Source organism: Lasioglossum baleicum, chromosome 9 (genome assembly GCF_051020765.1).
Source record: "Lasioglossum baleicum chromosome 9, iyLasBale1, whole genome shotgun sequence".
Taxonomy (NCBI): Eukaryota; Metazoa; Arthropoda; class Insecta; order Hymenoptera; family Halictidae; genus Lasioglossum; species Lasioglossum baleicum.
In genome coordinates this window covers 3,450,610-3,467,109 of record NC_134937.1, presented here as the reverse complement: position 1 = coordinate 3,467,109, position 16,500 = coordinate 3,450,610, and the positions used below count along the sequence as shown (strand labels likewise).

At 35.3% G+C, this 16,500-nt stretch overlaps 1 protein-coding gene across 2 annotated transcripts in view; it reads left to right on the top strand.

Moving 5' to 3' along the window:
* The first annotated feature begins 7,840 nt into the window (after positions 1 to 7,840).
* Positions 7,841 to 16,500, top strand: part of LOC143212121 (uncharacterized) — a 278,017-nt gene continuing 269,357 nt past the window's right edge. Inside the window, exons 1-2 of one of the 2 annotated variants that reach the window (XM_076430534.1) lie at positions 7,841 to 8,343; positions 15,821 to 16,005. The gene's annotated coding sequence lies outside the window, so the exon portion shown is untranslated. The remainder of the gene's footprint in view (positions 8,344 to 15,820; positions 16,006 to 16,500) is intronic. The other variant, XM_076430533.1, reaches the window with a different exon arrangement.

Sequence of the window (16,500 nt, the reverse complement as noted above, 5' to 3'; positions counted from 1 at the left end):
CATACCAGACGAAAATACATCAGTTGAAAGTCCAACTTTGCAAAAACTAGTGCGCACTTACGCCACTCCACCTTAAGCCTTGATAAAGGATTTCGCTGATTAATTGAATAGTTCCGAGAATATATGTTATTGCGGATTATCTAATACTTTAAATGCAATAAATCAATTATTGTACAATACTATTTCTACGTAAAGATATTATAGTATATATATATATATATATATATATATATATATATATATATTTGCCATGATATTTTATAATTGTACTGGGTGCTTCATTCTTTTGCACAGTAGTGTACGATAAGAAAATGTTATTATTATTATTTTTGCCAAAATAATTGGGTGTGTCTAAACTTCTGATACGCGCTGAATTAATGGAAGTCACTGTATGTACATTCAACCATGGTTCATTAAAAAAGTATGCAAATTTAAAATGAGACGCGTGTTCAGGTGACCCCTAAAATATTCTCGACCCGAGTAAAGCAAGGTTAAGAATCTCAGTGGCGTCGAAGCGAATGGTTGTCAGTTGGTCCGCAGGTATGTACAGTGCCAGGCTAATAGTCCCGACAGTGTAACTACTCCTGCAGTTGTCCTGTTCGGTTAATTGTTGCGGTCGTTTTGCAATTTGCAGTTTAGAGTTGAGAACACGCGCGCTTGTAACGCGCAATGAGTACGCTCATGATGGAGCTGCGCTCGCATAATTGAACTTCTACCGGGAAACAGAGCCGGCAATGCGTGTCCACGTAAGTGAGCATTCGCTCGAAGAAAGCGAGTCCTTGTGATCTTGATTTCTTGAAAGTGAAACCAGTTCGAGGGTTTCGAATCAATTAACCGGATCGTTTATTTTGCCGGCACTAACCGATTTGCCTTGCACCGAATCCAGTTCTGCATTTGAATACACTCGTACGACGAATAAGGTACTCAACGCTTCCACAAAAATTCAACAAAACAATTCTTTTCGAATTATTCGTTACTGGAATGCGGATCTTTATGGGAAATAAATATGTTCTTCATCGATTTGCAAGACACTGAAAGCGAATAGCAACTTTTATCTCGCTTTAATCATTTTGCTATATTGAAAATTACATATAGATGTTCTTCAATTCTTTTAATTTATCTTAAATCATAATTTATCCCTTCGATTAACAGCTATATTACGATTATACAGAATTTGTCTTCCTTTCTTACAATTATTTAGAAAATTTCGGTGGTTTAAATGTACACGTGTAATGTTAATAAAAGTAATTATTAGACTGCGGATTTTTATGCAAAATAAAAATGTTCTACATTAATTATGAAAAGAAGGAGTAAACTATAAATTGATTTCATCCCTGAATGAATTTATTGCATTAAAAACAACATTACAATATTCTTAAATTTTTAAAATCTTTTACTGTTGTATATTGCACCCAACCAATTTCTTCATAAATGCATAAAAATCCGCAGTCTAGTAATTATTAACACCTTTCCTATGGGAAGTCTCTATCAATAGGCTTTTTAACAATTAAGCTGTATGTAAAAAAATCTGAATAAGTTCCTTTGAAATAATAATATAAATAAATAACAAAAATTTGAACGAAGGTTCTATCGAGGTTTCCTTCCTAAAATTGGCTTGCGATGTATGAGTACCCAAAGAGTCTTCTTTAGAATGTTTGTTACACATTTCAATTTGTTCTTATTACCACTCGATAGAGTTTGCATTAAATCGGGCGAAGAAACGCAGGGCGAGTTTCTTTCCTATGTAATACACTATGTTTAATTCATTCTGCGCCGTGTCTGAAATTCAATGAACTATTATACCGCAAATCAGAGATGAATAAAAGATATGTAGTAATAAATCGCACTCGATAGAATAACAGTCTCATGTACATATGTTGAGACCACGAAAATTTATTTACCTTGTAGGTGGCAATTAACTGTACAGTGGTCAACTGTCAGCAAACAATAATGTTTATGCTATAATAAATATTGGTATACATACAGGGTGAGTCTCGTAACGTGACGATTTCAATTAACTTGTAAGTTACTTGTTGTACAAAAAAAAATGTTCAAACAAATGTTGCATGGCTCCTAGGGGGACATACAGATTTACGATATATGAAGGCCAATACTTGTTTATGCAGAATTTTGTGCTTCGTCCGAGTTCAATAAAAAATATTAGGCATTCTATTTAATAAACTGAAGGTGACCTCTATATCTTGATAAAAAATCGAAGTAACAAAAATCTGATTGCAGCACTGTATGTCCCCCTAGGAACCATGCAACATTTGTTTGAACATTTTTTTTGTACAACAAATAACTTACATGTTATTTGAGATCGTCACCTTACGAGACTCACCCTGTATAGTGAAACATTTACTGTACCCTTGTGTATATCATTTCCTTAGTTGAATATTACCAATATGTAACGATACAAGGTTACATTTAAAAGTTTTCCAGAAACAATTAATATTTACTTATTAGTATAACTATCGTCATTTTTTATGCAAATATACAGTATCTTCTCGATACAAGTCCCCAACACAGGTCTGCCCGGGGACAGTTAACGATACAAGGTTACATTTAAAATTTTTCTAAAAATAATTAATATTTACTTATTAGTATAACTATCGTAATTTTTTATGCAAATATACAGATCTTCTCGATAAAAGTCGCCAACACAGGTCTGCCCAGGGACAGATATCTGCCATGGATACTATTCTTTGACTTTTGCCAAACGTAGAAAAGGACAGCGGAGCTCGAGTGGTCTCGGTCGCCGACAAGTGTACACATAACTAATCCATTGACAAAACTTCTTTATTTTTCATTATTTTTTTATGGAACTTTCACCAACATATTCGTGGCATTTTTTTAATGAAAATGAGACCAAGTATAATATCATTCCGATGATATTTACGTGTTTAATGGACGATGAAAGTTTCGGGCACAAGGAAGGACAGCGTATGGGAAAGAAAGAGACGCCGAGAGTCGCAGTCGCCGGCACAATTGAAAGATTCGCGCGTCCTCTCAATGTAATATCAATAAAAAACTTCTTTATTATCACTTATTTTTTTATCAGCCCTTCACCAATCTATTTGTGACATTTTCTGATTAAAATGATACCAAACACGATATAATTCGGATCATGTACAGGTGTATGGTCTGGGTTAGGTCATATAGTCAGGTACATACATCGGTGAGGCAACAGTAATGCAATGACGACACTTTTTCATTTTTAATTAATTACATGTTTAATTATGGCTAGTATGAAAGTTACATATAAACATTAGATTGTTGATTTATGTTTGCCCAGAGCCTTCCAAGTGCATTCCATTACGACTCTAGCCGCGCCTCGTAATGCCACGAGATTGATTCTAGTGAATGTATGAGATTCCAGGTCATCTCGCGGTAAGAATGTGAACATCTCGTAAAAAACTCGGCTCCTTTCCCAACGTGGGTGTTAGGATCTCAGATTCTAGTGATTTGATAAACCTTTAATTTCGATCGAACAGCACCAATTTAAAACGTAATTGTGGGATCCCAAAATTATACCCAAACTTGTCGATCTTCGAACTCCTACTTTGTGTAAAAAGGTCTTACAACACCTTACCTTTAAATTCCAATGATCCGTAGAGTCTTAATTTTTTAATAAAACAAAATGACAACCCGAAATTGATTAATCGCATATGAGGTACAAGACGGCACACTTTCCATTTTAAAATGCAATATAACCGTGAAAGAAAATCGCTGATCAACTTTCGAGATATCTTTTTAACCGGGGGCGTTCCTTTATAAGATCACATTAAAACAAAAGTGAAGTTAAATTTTTTAAACTCTGTAGAGTCCATTAAATTTGTAAAGTTTCAAGATCAGTAACTTTAGTCTGTCACTCCATTTTATAATAAACAGGGGTTTTGAAAAATGATACTACTGCCCCAGAAAATTTTGAAAATCAATTTCATAATTAGGAAGGGTGTTTGAATTCTTTTAATTCTGCGATCATGATAAAATGAAAGCGATTGTTTAATTCTGTGGAGTAGTGTGTTTAAAATTGAAAAATTATACTGACAACTTTATCAAAAAATTTGAAAATCCGTTTTATGATAAGAATAATTTAATTTTGTGAAGGAGTGTGTTTAAGATAAAATGAAAGATATTGCTTAATTATGTAGGGTAGTGTTTCTAATATAAAAAAATGGTACACCTTTCTAGAGAATTTTGAAAATCAATTTCATGATAAGGAAGGGTGTTTGAATTCTTTTAATTCTGTGATCAAGTTAAAATGAAAGGGATTGTTTAATTCTGTGGAGTAGTGTGTTTAAAATTGAAAAATTATACTGACAACTTTTTTAAAAAAATTTGAAAATCCATTTTACAATTGAAACAAAACTAACTCTGTGGAGTAGAGTGTTTAATATTGAAAATTCTACTCTAAAAGATGTTAGAAATGAGGAAAATTTTCTTCGATTTGTTCGGTAACTGAAAAGCCCATTGCAAAGAGAGCGATGAGCCAAAAAGAAGATCGGATTACGATGGTGCAAGCGAAAGCAATGGTAAAGGTCGCTGTCTCCCGCAACCATTAATTATAAACAATATTGCAACACGATGCTGACCATCGGAATCCGTTATTCCGCATTCCGTGGTGGATATGCCAGAAATCTATCGACAGGCTGACAATTGACGCGAATTGGTTGCTGTGACCCAGCACAATAATTTAATCCGTCCAAATCTTCTATAGCACACCCACGAGGTGACAAACGCGAAAGAGTCGTTGTAGACTTTTTTCGCAATCTCCAAGTCTAATTCCATCGAGAAATTGGTTGCGCAATCAATTAACAAGACCCGCGCAGTTGCTCTCTAGGTTTCGATTTATTGTTCGACTGAGTCACCTCGTGGTCCCCACACCAGTAAAACCAAAACTAATATTTTCACACGAAACAGTGTAGTCGGTCGATAGCGAACACGTGCACGCTGAGACAGAAATAGTCGAACTTGGTCGACTTTTTGCTTCGTTCGGCTGGAAATGGTTAAGCACTGGGATAATAGATAATCGAAAAGTACTCTACTATTCTTGTATCAAAATTCTTGTTTGAAACTTATAATTATCTGCATATATTTTAAGTCAACATTTTTTCTAGCAAAATCGTATTTGAACATTAAATAAAATATGTACAATTGTATAAAAAACTCACTCACAATAAAAGTTTGAGTAATTTTAAATAAAATAAAGAAACTGAAATAATCAAACCTCGCTTACATCAACGAACTGTGAATTTATTATATTATAATGTATATATTATTATATATTAATATTTTAAACGGATTAATATGTAATTTTAGTGTTACAAAAATTGTAAAGTGTCGGAATATTTTTCTTACTTTCATTATATTTCATCACTAAGTCTTTCCAGGAGGAATTATTGTCTTCAATATTTAGATGGTACTCTATATTGTATTTAGTTTTGGTTTTAATAGAATTTTAACACAATTTCGTTTACTCATCTTCTCTTTTATACACAGCGATGATTATTATTCAAGACTCCGGATGTTTATGCAAAATAAAAAGTTTATGCATCCATTGCAACGTGCAGGAGCTAAATACAAATTTATAATCTTCATTAATAATTTTAATATGGTGAAAATAATAGGTATATTCATACTCTTAAAGTCTTTTAATATTTTCACTGTTTGAAATTGCACTTGCTCATTTTTGTTATAAATGCATAAAATCCGGAGTCTAATCATCACAAATATAAATAATATGATTGAACTAGTATAGCTCCCTAAATTCTCAAAATATGAATATTTATAGCATGATCATTATTCTACTATACACTTATGCATGCACCAAAACATTGACCACTGATTTCCCGATTACAATGTTGCTCGACTAGTTCGTGTAATCGATCGTTCCACTGCATCATCGAAACTTTCGCTAAATAGTGTGAATACATACGTATTTTCATAATGTCATAAACTACACAGGACATCGTAAACGACTTTCTCCCATTTTCAGAGCTTTCACAGAAAAATTCCGGTTTGTGACTCTTCATGTGAAATGTCATAGATTTGAAGAAGAAATACAATTTTATAGATCTTCAGAACTTTTTTGTTTCTTTCAAAATCACCAACTAACAAAACTAAAATTATCTTTAAAAATTACACGTCAAAACTGTTACGACTGAAAGACAATGCGTTTATTATATTATAATAGCATGATGGGTATACAAAATTATTATTTTATATATATAATACTATGAAAGAGTCTTATAGTCGCCATAATACTTGATGTACAAACATTGTCAAAACTGTCACCACTGTTTTATGTTGTATTATATAATACTAATGCATTGTTATAATGCTGTATTTTATAACGATATAGTAATGTATTATTACTAGACTCCGGACGTTTATGCAAAATAAAAAGTTTGTGCATCAATTGCAAGATACAGTAGCTAAATATAAATTTATAATTTTCACTAATCATTTTAATGTAGTGAAAATAATATATTAATACGCGTAAAGTTTGTTCTTTTTTAAGCGTAAAATCTTTTCATTGTTTTAAATTATACCTACTCATTTTTGTCATAAATGCATAAAATCCGGAGTCGAATTATTACAATTGTATTTGATACAGGTCAAAAATCGAATGCCGGAACTTTGGTGTCTCATATTTCTACCTTACACCATAACCACGCCATTTTCTCTGAAATTTGTAATATTTTTATTTGATTTTTATCACAAGAAAATTTCCGCAAAATTCATTATTGAAATGGTAATATGCCTTAAGATGTTAATCTTATGCCAATAACTTTCTGCAATCTTTTCTAAATCGTTGTAAGAGAAACATGCGAGTCATGACCTAATAAATTCATTAAAACCACGTTTGTAAATCGTCATCTGCTTTGAAACTCGAGTCTTTTAAATGATGTTTCAGCGACTCAGAAAAATGGTAATCAGATGAACCCACCTTACATCAGGCGACTAAGCAAAATGACGGGGGAATTCCCAACTCGATGAGAAGATGACATACTTTGCCAAGCTTAGCTATATTTTCGATCAATATCGACGGACGTTTACCTTAACTTTAAAATGGTCATTTCAGTCTGCTTTGTCCGTCGAATTAATGAGGTAATGTCGAGGAATTTCTATAATAGGCGGTATTTTGTTAATTATTGTAACGAACACTCTATAACTGTAACGTTTACAGTTTACCTTAACCTCGAAATGGTCATTTCAATGTAATTCAATTACATTGTAATTATAATTCCTGGAGTAATTAAATTGAAATTCTGTACAATTCTGCCGAAAATACAGGATGGATGGTTACACCGTATCTACAACTCGAAAATTTCAGCTCTTCCATTAAGATTCGAATTCCCAAAGTTCGACATATACTGGCTGCATAAAGTATGGGGAGAACTTTCTTCTCCCGCAACAGATTCCAAATCTGTCGAACCGCCCACGGTCCCCGAGCAAAATCCCAAATTTCGAAAGCTCCACAAAAAAAAATACCGAAGGTGTGTCATTTATCGTGTGCACGCGTAGCAAAGTGGAGCGGCAGTCCTGGTAGTCATTTACGGAACCTCTCACTCTCTCTCCGGCAAGTTTGACAGAGCGGGAAGGAGAAAGGAGAAAATCGTGAAAAGTTGGCGCGATCGAGGACCGGCGAGGGAAAGAGAGGTCGGCGATAGTGAAGTAAGGCTTGGCCAAGAAAGAGTAGAAGGTAGAGATCGGGAACGGCCGATCCTTTCTTTCTCTTTCTCCTGTGGTCGCCTCTGTCTCCGTCTCGGTCTCAGTCTCCGTCTGTTCCACGGCGGTCGGTTCACCTGAGAATCGGGGAATGTCCTCGTAGCGAGAGTGGTCGTCAGTGTCTCGGTAGACCTCCATCTGGAGCCTAGCAACTCTTCAGGAAACGATCGGCGGCAAACTCGCGTGCCGCTCGCAGTGTCACGTGCGCTCTCTCGAGCATGCTGACGGGTCGCGATACGGAAACACGGTGCCGATGACACAGAGAATCCCGAAGGTAGAGGAATCACGCTGATTACCGACACGCCGTCTTCCGGTTTCCCCGTGCTTCCGTTTCTATTTGTCCGCGTTCGCGCGCTTCGATTCGATCCGATTCGATCCGATTCGATTCGATTCGATTCGATTCGACTCGACTCGATTCGATTCCCGTCGATCCGAGCCGATTCGATTCCGACCGTGCATAACATGTGCATCGAGTGTTGCGAACACGTCCACGAGATCGGCCCGTGGCTTCGGCAAACGATCGTGATCCTTATCCCAGCTACGTCGAACGTATCGGTCTCTCCTGCCCTCTCTCGCTCTCTTCTGTGCAGTGAAATTCTGGAGAAAAAGGTTCGTCGAACGGAACGAAACTCGAATTGAACGAGGCGAATATTCCCCGGAACGAGAATATGTCGAGCTTCCGGGGTTTGTTAGACTTACACGCCGAGGGAGATATTTAATGAGGATACTGTTCGAATTCTGAATTTTTAGTTTTCAGGGATATTCTTGGGGCATGGGGATGCAACGGGGTTCGCTAGAAGGGAGATTCTTTGTGGTTGTGTAGTTGTACATGCTCTTTTGAATAGCTTTGTCCAGTTTCTTTTTGGATTTTTGTTCTATGAGGTCTGTCGAATTTCTTTCTGATGCTGTCCTCAAACATGATTTTAGTTGCTATCTCTTCATCGAGCTATTGTCGAGTGTGACTCGACATTAGAGAAAGAAAAATGTAAATAAAACGGATTTTTATATGTATTTGATTCTTCTTTTATTTATTTAATTGTCTTATTTTTTAGTTGAAAACAAATATAAGTTCCACAAATATAAATTACAACGAAGTTTCGGAGCTAAAATTGTTTAAAATAAGTAGCAGTCAAGGAACTGTCCTTTAAAGTAAATTTCAATTAGAACACTCAAAATAGTGGCAACAAAATTGAAAAATAATTCGGAGTGCAAAGGGTTAACTCATTTGCACCGGACGATGCATATGAGTTTTTAGATTTTTGACATCTCTGCCTTGGAATGAATCGACAAACGTTATAAATGGTTCAAATTCTCTGCGGGATTTTATACAAGATAGAAGTTTTTTACATGTACTGCAGCAAACTAGAACTAAATAGAAAATTGTTTCTTCAGTTTCGCTGTTCCAAATGTTATCGTTCCATTTTTGTCATTAAGATATAAAGTCAGCAGTCTTGTTGTGTGTAATAGATCTTTTAGAAGTTAGACTGGATAAAATTAATTGGATTAAAGGTCAGGGTAGTTCTTCGAACACGACTTAAATTTGTGAAACGTCACAAATTCCTGCGGAACGTGCGTCAGAAATGATCCGATACAAAGTTACAGTGTTAAGTGAATTGGCTAGTATTGAGTTGTATTGAAAGTTTGAAAAAATGTCGGTTCTATGTTAGTGAACTGGTGTTATCAGTTTGAGCAATATAGTTTCATTCAGAATTGAGATGACTGCATAAGTGATTAGTGCCTCATGAAGAATGTTCATTTTTTAGGTATTTCCTATTAAATAGTGTGACTTTGTTGTAGTAATGTTGTCCTACGTCCTATGGCTTTCTATAATTTATATTTCTTTTCTGAGACGAAAGTAATAAAAAAGTTTATTTCTGATCACACACTATCGAATTTATGAATAATACCATGTTCATCTCTAATACTAATCTTTCTCTTTTTCCACCTGTTATTCATTTTATATTGTATAATTCATAATTACACTGTACTTTGTAATTATATTTCAATTGTAAAAACGAATTACATACATTGTAATTTAATTGAATGGGAGACCGGAATTCAAATTATATTGTAATTTAATTGAATGAAGCGACTGAATTTTGAGTTCCAAAATAATTGAAGACAATGTAATTGAATTACTTTGTAATTATCACTCATGAAGTAATTCAATTGTAATTCAACACAACTCTGCTTTCATTCATTTCTTAACTCCTATTCAAACACTGTATACATACAATTAGTTATTAATTCAAAGTGTTTTCATCAATTTCTCACACTCATGTTTGGCAATAGATTGTTTAAAACACGTGGACATCAGAAAATAGATTTTATATATAAATGATCAATAAGACCTCTAATACTCGTAGTTTTATAAACATTGATACACATATCATCGAACCCGAATAGTATTCTTTATAATCGGGAATAGCTTTCTATACATAACTGACTTGAATCACCAATCAGCTATCTAAAGTTTCAACAAACGTGAAACATGCGAACAAAATGTTGCAACACGTTAGAAGCGATAGTGTCGAAAGTAGAACAAGGAACGAAATCAGTTTTGTAACACCTCGTCGGAACATGCCTAACAAACTTTTCATGGTAATTAGCAGAAAATATATACGGTGTTAATCCATGCGCATCATTAGTGCAACTATGCGCTCAATTTACTTGATGATTATTACCAGAATTCTTAGACTATGTACAATACATGCTGGGATTGCCAGTGAACGTGTAGGGTGTTGTTAGAGATAGAACTGTGAAATCTAAATGTGATGAGAACGTAATTAACATGTAATTAACGCGAAGCCGTACTTAACTTGCTTTGCTTATTAATGTAATTATCTTTTATCTAAGTTTCTCATATTACATTTCATTTCTTTTACTTGTCTTCATTATTCCAGTTGTTTAGTTAATTTATTACAAAAAGATCACAAATTCCCTCAATGATAAACGACGGCTATAATAAAACTTCAGACTATAATCGAAACATATGTGACGTTGGTATTGAACGTGTTATAGTTATCAGAACAAACGTGAAGGTTAATTATACAAAAGCAAATACAAAATAACATCAGACTTCAAAAAAAGCCCTTACAATCAGGAAGCCAAGCAATTGCAGTAATCACGTTCATTAGTGACATACATCTTAGAAACCATATTTAAAATACAATAAGCTCACTGTTGTAAGGAATTCAATCTCCAAGTAGTCGCTGATAATCTGAGATGTTGTAGAATGTCAGTTTTAATTTTTTTATTTGACAATGTTTTCTTGTATTACTGAAAACAAAACGGAGATATTTTCGGTGTTGAGCTTAGGTACCTCACCCTGTACATGTATATCTAATACATTATACATATGTATTATACTATGTATTATTAGGTCATCCCATACGTTTGTGACGATTTTTGTGTATACATTTCATGCGTCGATTTATAAACTTTACGGCGATAAAGGTCCAATGCATTTAAGCGTAGCTGTTCGGGAACAGTTAGAGTCTAGAGAAGGTTTTCGTGGGTATAAGATCGTGAAATAGTGAACACAGTGATTCCTAGTAGTGAAAAATCATGAGCGAAATGCGTATCTATTTCCGACAACTCATGTTATATGAATTTCAGAAAGGAAGTTCAGTAACAATCGCCACGAACAACACATGTGCTGTATACGGAAGTGCGCTTTTATCTCGTAGCTGTAGGAAGTGGTTTCAACGTTTTAAGGGTGGGAATTTTTGTTTAGAAGACGAGGAACGTTGCTGGCGTCATCCTCAGATAGACGAAGACAAAAATTCGAGACCTTGTACGGAAATCACGAAATTTATCAGTTGAGGAGGTGTCAGATGTTCTGAAAATACCTAAAATAAACTTAAGGGTATGTTTACAAAATTAACATATGCAACCGGTCGAGAAACGGCACGAACTTATGGGATGACCTAATTGTATACTATAATTGATAATACATGATAATTGCTATCTGCAGTAGATTCTGAGATAAAACAGCACATGAACTTAGCGAATTTCCTTTGTGGCGAAAAAAATGGCCACATCTCTTAAACGGTAACAGTCACTATCAACCGATGACAACTGTTCTATGTACGGTGCAGCTAATAGCCGGCTCGTTCGATGTTAAACGAGGCATCGGTCTATCCCGCGGAACGTTTGATGACATTACATCAACGGCCGCGGCCGCGTGTCCGGTGTTCGGAGCGGAACGCGACCGTGGAGGATATTGTTGTTCAGAACTGTTCAGAACGGCGCGGCGTGGCCGAAAACCCCGAGTGCGGTTCTGGATTCGCGTGCAAGTTAATCATCGAACGATTCGCCGTTCCCCCGGACCTCCCGAACGATACCGCGGGAACCAGGGTCGCTCTAATCGGGGGGAAATAATTTGTTTGGTCAAGCACCGGTTACGGGGGATCTGATTGGCTGGAGATGATCAATCGGTGTGTAGGATCCGTCGAGGCATTAGGGCCCGTTAGCGCTAGGCTTCATTGCTAATCAATCGACCGTGATTCCCCTTAAACAGGAAGGAAAATCGGTGCCATGAATTTTATTTAGCGTTGCGGATTTCGGTTGTTTTTTTTTGGTTGCATCCTTTTGGTTCAAAACGAGTGCAGCATTTCGTTGCATAAATTTCAACAATATTGATTAATGTCTTCAGGTACGAATTGTTTAGAGGCGAATTAGATTGTTTCATATATCCGAGTATTTAAGCTTGCGGATTTCTATGCTAAAAATGAAGATAAAAATTGTCGGTACTAATTGCAAAATACAGGCATCTGACGAGTTGAAAATAGTACAACAGTGTCTTCGACTTCTTTAAATATTTCCATTTTACAGTTAATACACACATTTTTGTATCGTAAATCCGTAAAACCGGTAAACTACAACGTAGTAGTCTAGTGATCTACCAATACACAAGGTTAATTGAAAATTTAATAATAATTCCTGAATAATTATAACAATAAATTTTTATATACGATGAAGTTATTCCAGGACTGTTAAGAAGTTTAATATTTCTTCATAAATAAATATTTAACTATCAAATGTTTACAGTTGGTTTATTCTTGGTTCCAGCATGAATTTTATTTAGCATTATTTCGAAACTTTCCGTTCTCTCGTATAAATTGCATTGTTGAATGAACTTCTTTCGAAAAAAAAATAAAAAAACCAAAAAACTACTGGACCAAAATGGACCAAAATCTAATCAGCTCTAAGTTACAGCGGGGCACATCGATTGCATCATTCATCATTCTGATCGCGTTGTTACTTTTTCAGAAAACGTTAACGAAAAATTTGATACCATAGAAACAGACATACGCACACACACACACACACACATACAAACATTTTGATAAAAATAGTCTAAAATGACTCCAATGACCATGAAACGTGAAGATCTGCTAAAAACTCGATTTTCGATTTTCGGGATCATTACAATAACTTCCCTATAAAATCGGGAAGTTAATAACCAGAAAATCGTCGAAGAGACAGATGAATAAACTCTCCAAACCGAGCGGTCGACAGATGAAGTTACAGATACATTGTGGCGCTGCAATCGACTTCGAATAAAAGATACAGGTTATTTTATCTAGAACTTATTTGAATACATAATGCTTTATTTAGATACTGCCCATCTCTCTGTACCGGATGCAGTCGCAATGGCAGAAACCACGAATTTTTTGTCCGATAAATTGACGAAGGTTGCGCAACAACCTTGGTAACTCGTGTTAAACCGCGTTCGGTTTTCAGTTTGCGCGGTGGGCTAGCCAGGCTGACTACGTGGTCGCCTTTAAGGTCCCAGTCGACAAAAATCGGTGACAACGTCTGGCCGATCCGGAAACGACCGCACGTTGTACTACAGTGCGCTTTAAAGTCTCGCACCTTGCGCTCCCTTTTGAGGATATCCTTTGTCGATCCAGAAAATTCACCTCGCCTTTAATATCTTCGAGTTTTTGCTCGTTCGATAGGCTTCATCTCGACATCGATTCAAGTGGAGTCAGAGGTTTCCGGTTCTTCCAGTTAGTGGCGTTGCGTTGAAACGTGAAGGTTGTTTAAGTAGTCCGATCCATATCTGAGAGAAATCGATGTACGTTCAAGTTCAATTAGCTCTCCTCCAATTATTTATTCATCTTTCTGAAACATTTAATTTCTCAACACGTTTGCTACCATCGTTCGGCGTATGTGACGTTCACAATCTCAGAATTTACTCAGTGATAGTCAAAGTCATTTTATACGCTTTCCTAGTTGACCCTAATTAAGTAATCTATCCTAAAAATGACGATAGAAACGTTTCAACAAATGTCGAATGTTTCAATCGATAAATGTCGAGCGTTTCATTTCACGCGTCCTGGTTCTTGAAAATATTTTTCTCGTTAATGAGCTGTCTCGAACATTAGGTAACGTCATAGTTAGACAGCGGATCTTCATGCAGAATTAAAATTTTATACATGAATTGCAACATCCTGGAATGAAATGGAGATTTATTTTCTGTCTAAATATGTTTCATAGGTTTGTTAAATACGAGAAGTAAATATAAATCTTTAATTTCCTAAGTTACCGATTGCTAACATTCGTGGCGCGCCATCCAGTGTAAACAGTGCTATTTTTCCTTGCGACTAGATGTGTAGTGTAAACGATTACGAAGATGAATAACGCACGATTGTTCAAAATGTAGACATTCTCAAATTCCAACAGTTCGTAATATTGAAGTACGTTTCCTTGACGACAGAAATATTTGTTTCTTTATTGGATCGTAGAATATATAGAATGTATTTTTCAAATAATAAAATAACTTAACCTAAAATTCCAACAAGGCTAAAAATAATGTAACAGTATTCTTAGATTCATCTTGTGTTTTTACCACTTTAAATTATACCTACTCATTTTTGTCATAAATGCATAAATGTTTAGAGATTCCAAGATATTCTTCTGTTGGATTTTGTTTGTGTCAAAACATTTGAACAGTGTAAGTAGGCAGCGAAACAAATAGTGGCAACAACATGTCGATTTAATTATTCAACGAGATAAGCAGCTAGTCGATCTAATCTAATTGTAAATTAATAATATCCACTTACATTTGCTAGACGTTCACTGGCGAGGTAGAAAGAAACGCAACGATTTTTAATCCACATTCACAGAGTAATAAATATTTATTTATCGCACTGTTCTTACTTGCAGTACTTTCTATATTCCACAGTAGCTAAAATTCACTTAAATATTTATGTACATACAAACATGTACATTTTTGTTTATTTTATGTACCTAAAATTCTTTTTATATTCTTTGCACTAAGAAAAATATTGGTACAGCTAGCTTTCGACTATAAAATTGCATAGAATTTTATGACTACTACAGACTATACACAAAATATTAAATTAATTAACGGTAATATTACAATAATATTGCATTAAATTAATGTTACGTAAAATGGTTCTTAAGGAACACAGCACTGCTCTTCTTTATTTTTCGATTAGTTCAGATGCAATAAATAGAGCATTCTAAAGTGATAAACGTAAAAAATACGATTTTTAAACAATTAATCTAACTTCATTTTGTTCCTCACATTTATATGAAACCTCACACCTAAAAGCGGTGAAAATAATCTTTTTATTCATAACTAAATAGAAAGTATAAAGTAAAAATGTGTTCTAAAAACAACTATTAGAAAATTGTGTACTTTTTGTGTAGTATTCTGAACTTATAGACCCAATATTTATAATTTTCAAAGGATTCGCCCAGTTTCACTTTGTTCTATGCTATGCAACCTCGCGCTCAAAGCCAGTGCAACAATTCCTTTGTTTATAACAGGATATGAGACACAAAGTGAAAATGTTATCTTACTGGAAAATTGTGGGATGCATAATTTAGCTGTAGAACGCGCAACCCAAGAATCATTTCGCAAAAATACCTAGCAAACAATACGCGATTATAATTATAGGAGTGCAACCGCTTATTATACCGGTATCGCATCGAAATAATTCCAATCTCGATTCCTGCGGAATATTGGAGAGTTTCCTTGCCCGCGCGCACGTGTTCCGTTCGCGAATTTCGTTGCCGTTCGAATCGCCGACAGATTGTTCCGTTTCAGTGTTGTCGTTGTACGCGCGAAGGTGTATCCCAGCTGTGAGGGGCACGTCGTGGAATTTTAAGTGACGTTCGCAGTGTCTCTGGTGCGAAACAATCTGCTGTGTAACAGTCTGTGGTTGCTGAACATCTGAACATCCGAACAGGAAAGGAGAACGGAAGAATCGATTGCAGCGGTTTCCAAAAACGGTGAGTCGAAAGATGAAGTTTAACCTTCTCTCTATGTATGGGGTGCGAATGCACCCCAGGCGGGCAAAAACGGAAATAAAAAGTTGACGGACTGAAAATATCCAAAAATTTTCTAGCAATGCTATCCCAGATATGTAGACAGCGAATCGTTATGCAAAATAAACAATTTTTCTACCTGAATTGCAACAAACTCGAGTGAAGTAGTTCATTTTCTTTCTTAATATGTTTAATACAGGTTTAGAAAATCAAATTCAACGTCTTCAATTTTTAAATTCATTAGATAAATTAAATATACAGAGAGAAGGTTAACAGGTGTTCGAGCCTTGCGAAATTTTTTAGGGATATCCAACGTTAAACCTGCTGTTATGACAAAACGGCAACGTTTTTTTTACCACCTGGTCGTTTAGCAATTACCACTATGGCTTTCCAGAATTTTTGAAGATGAAACCAGAGCGTGAATAAAACTACTAATTTCTCTAAGTACAAGTTACTTAT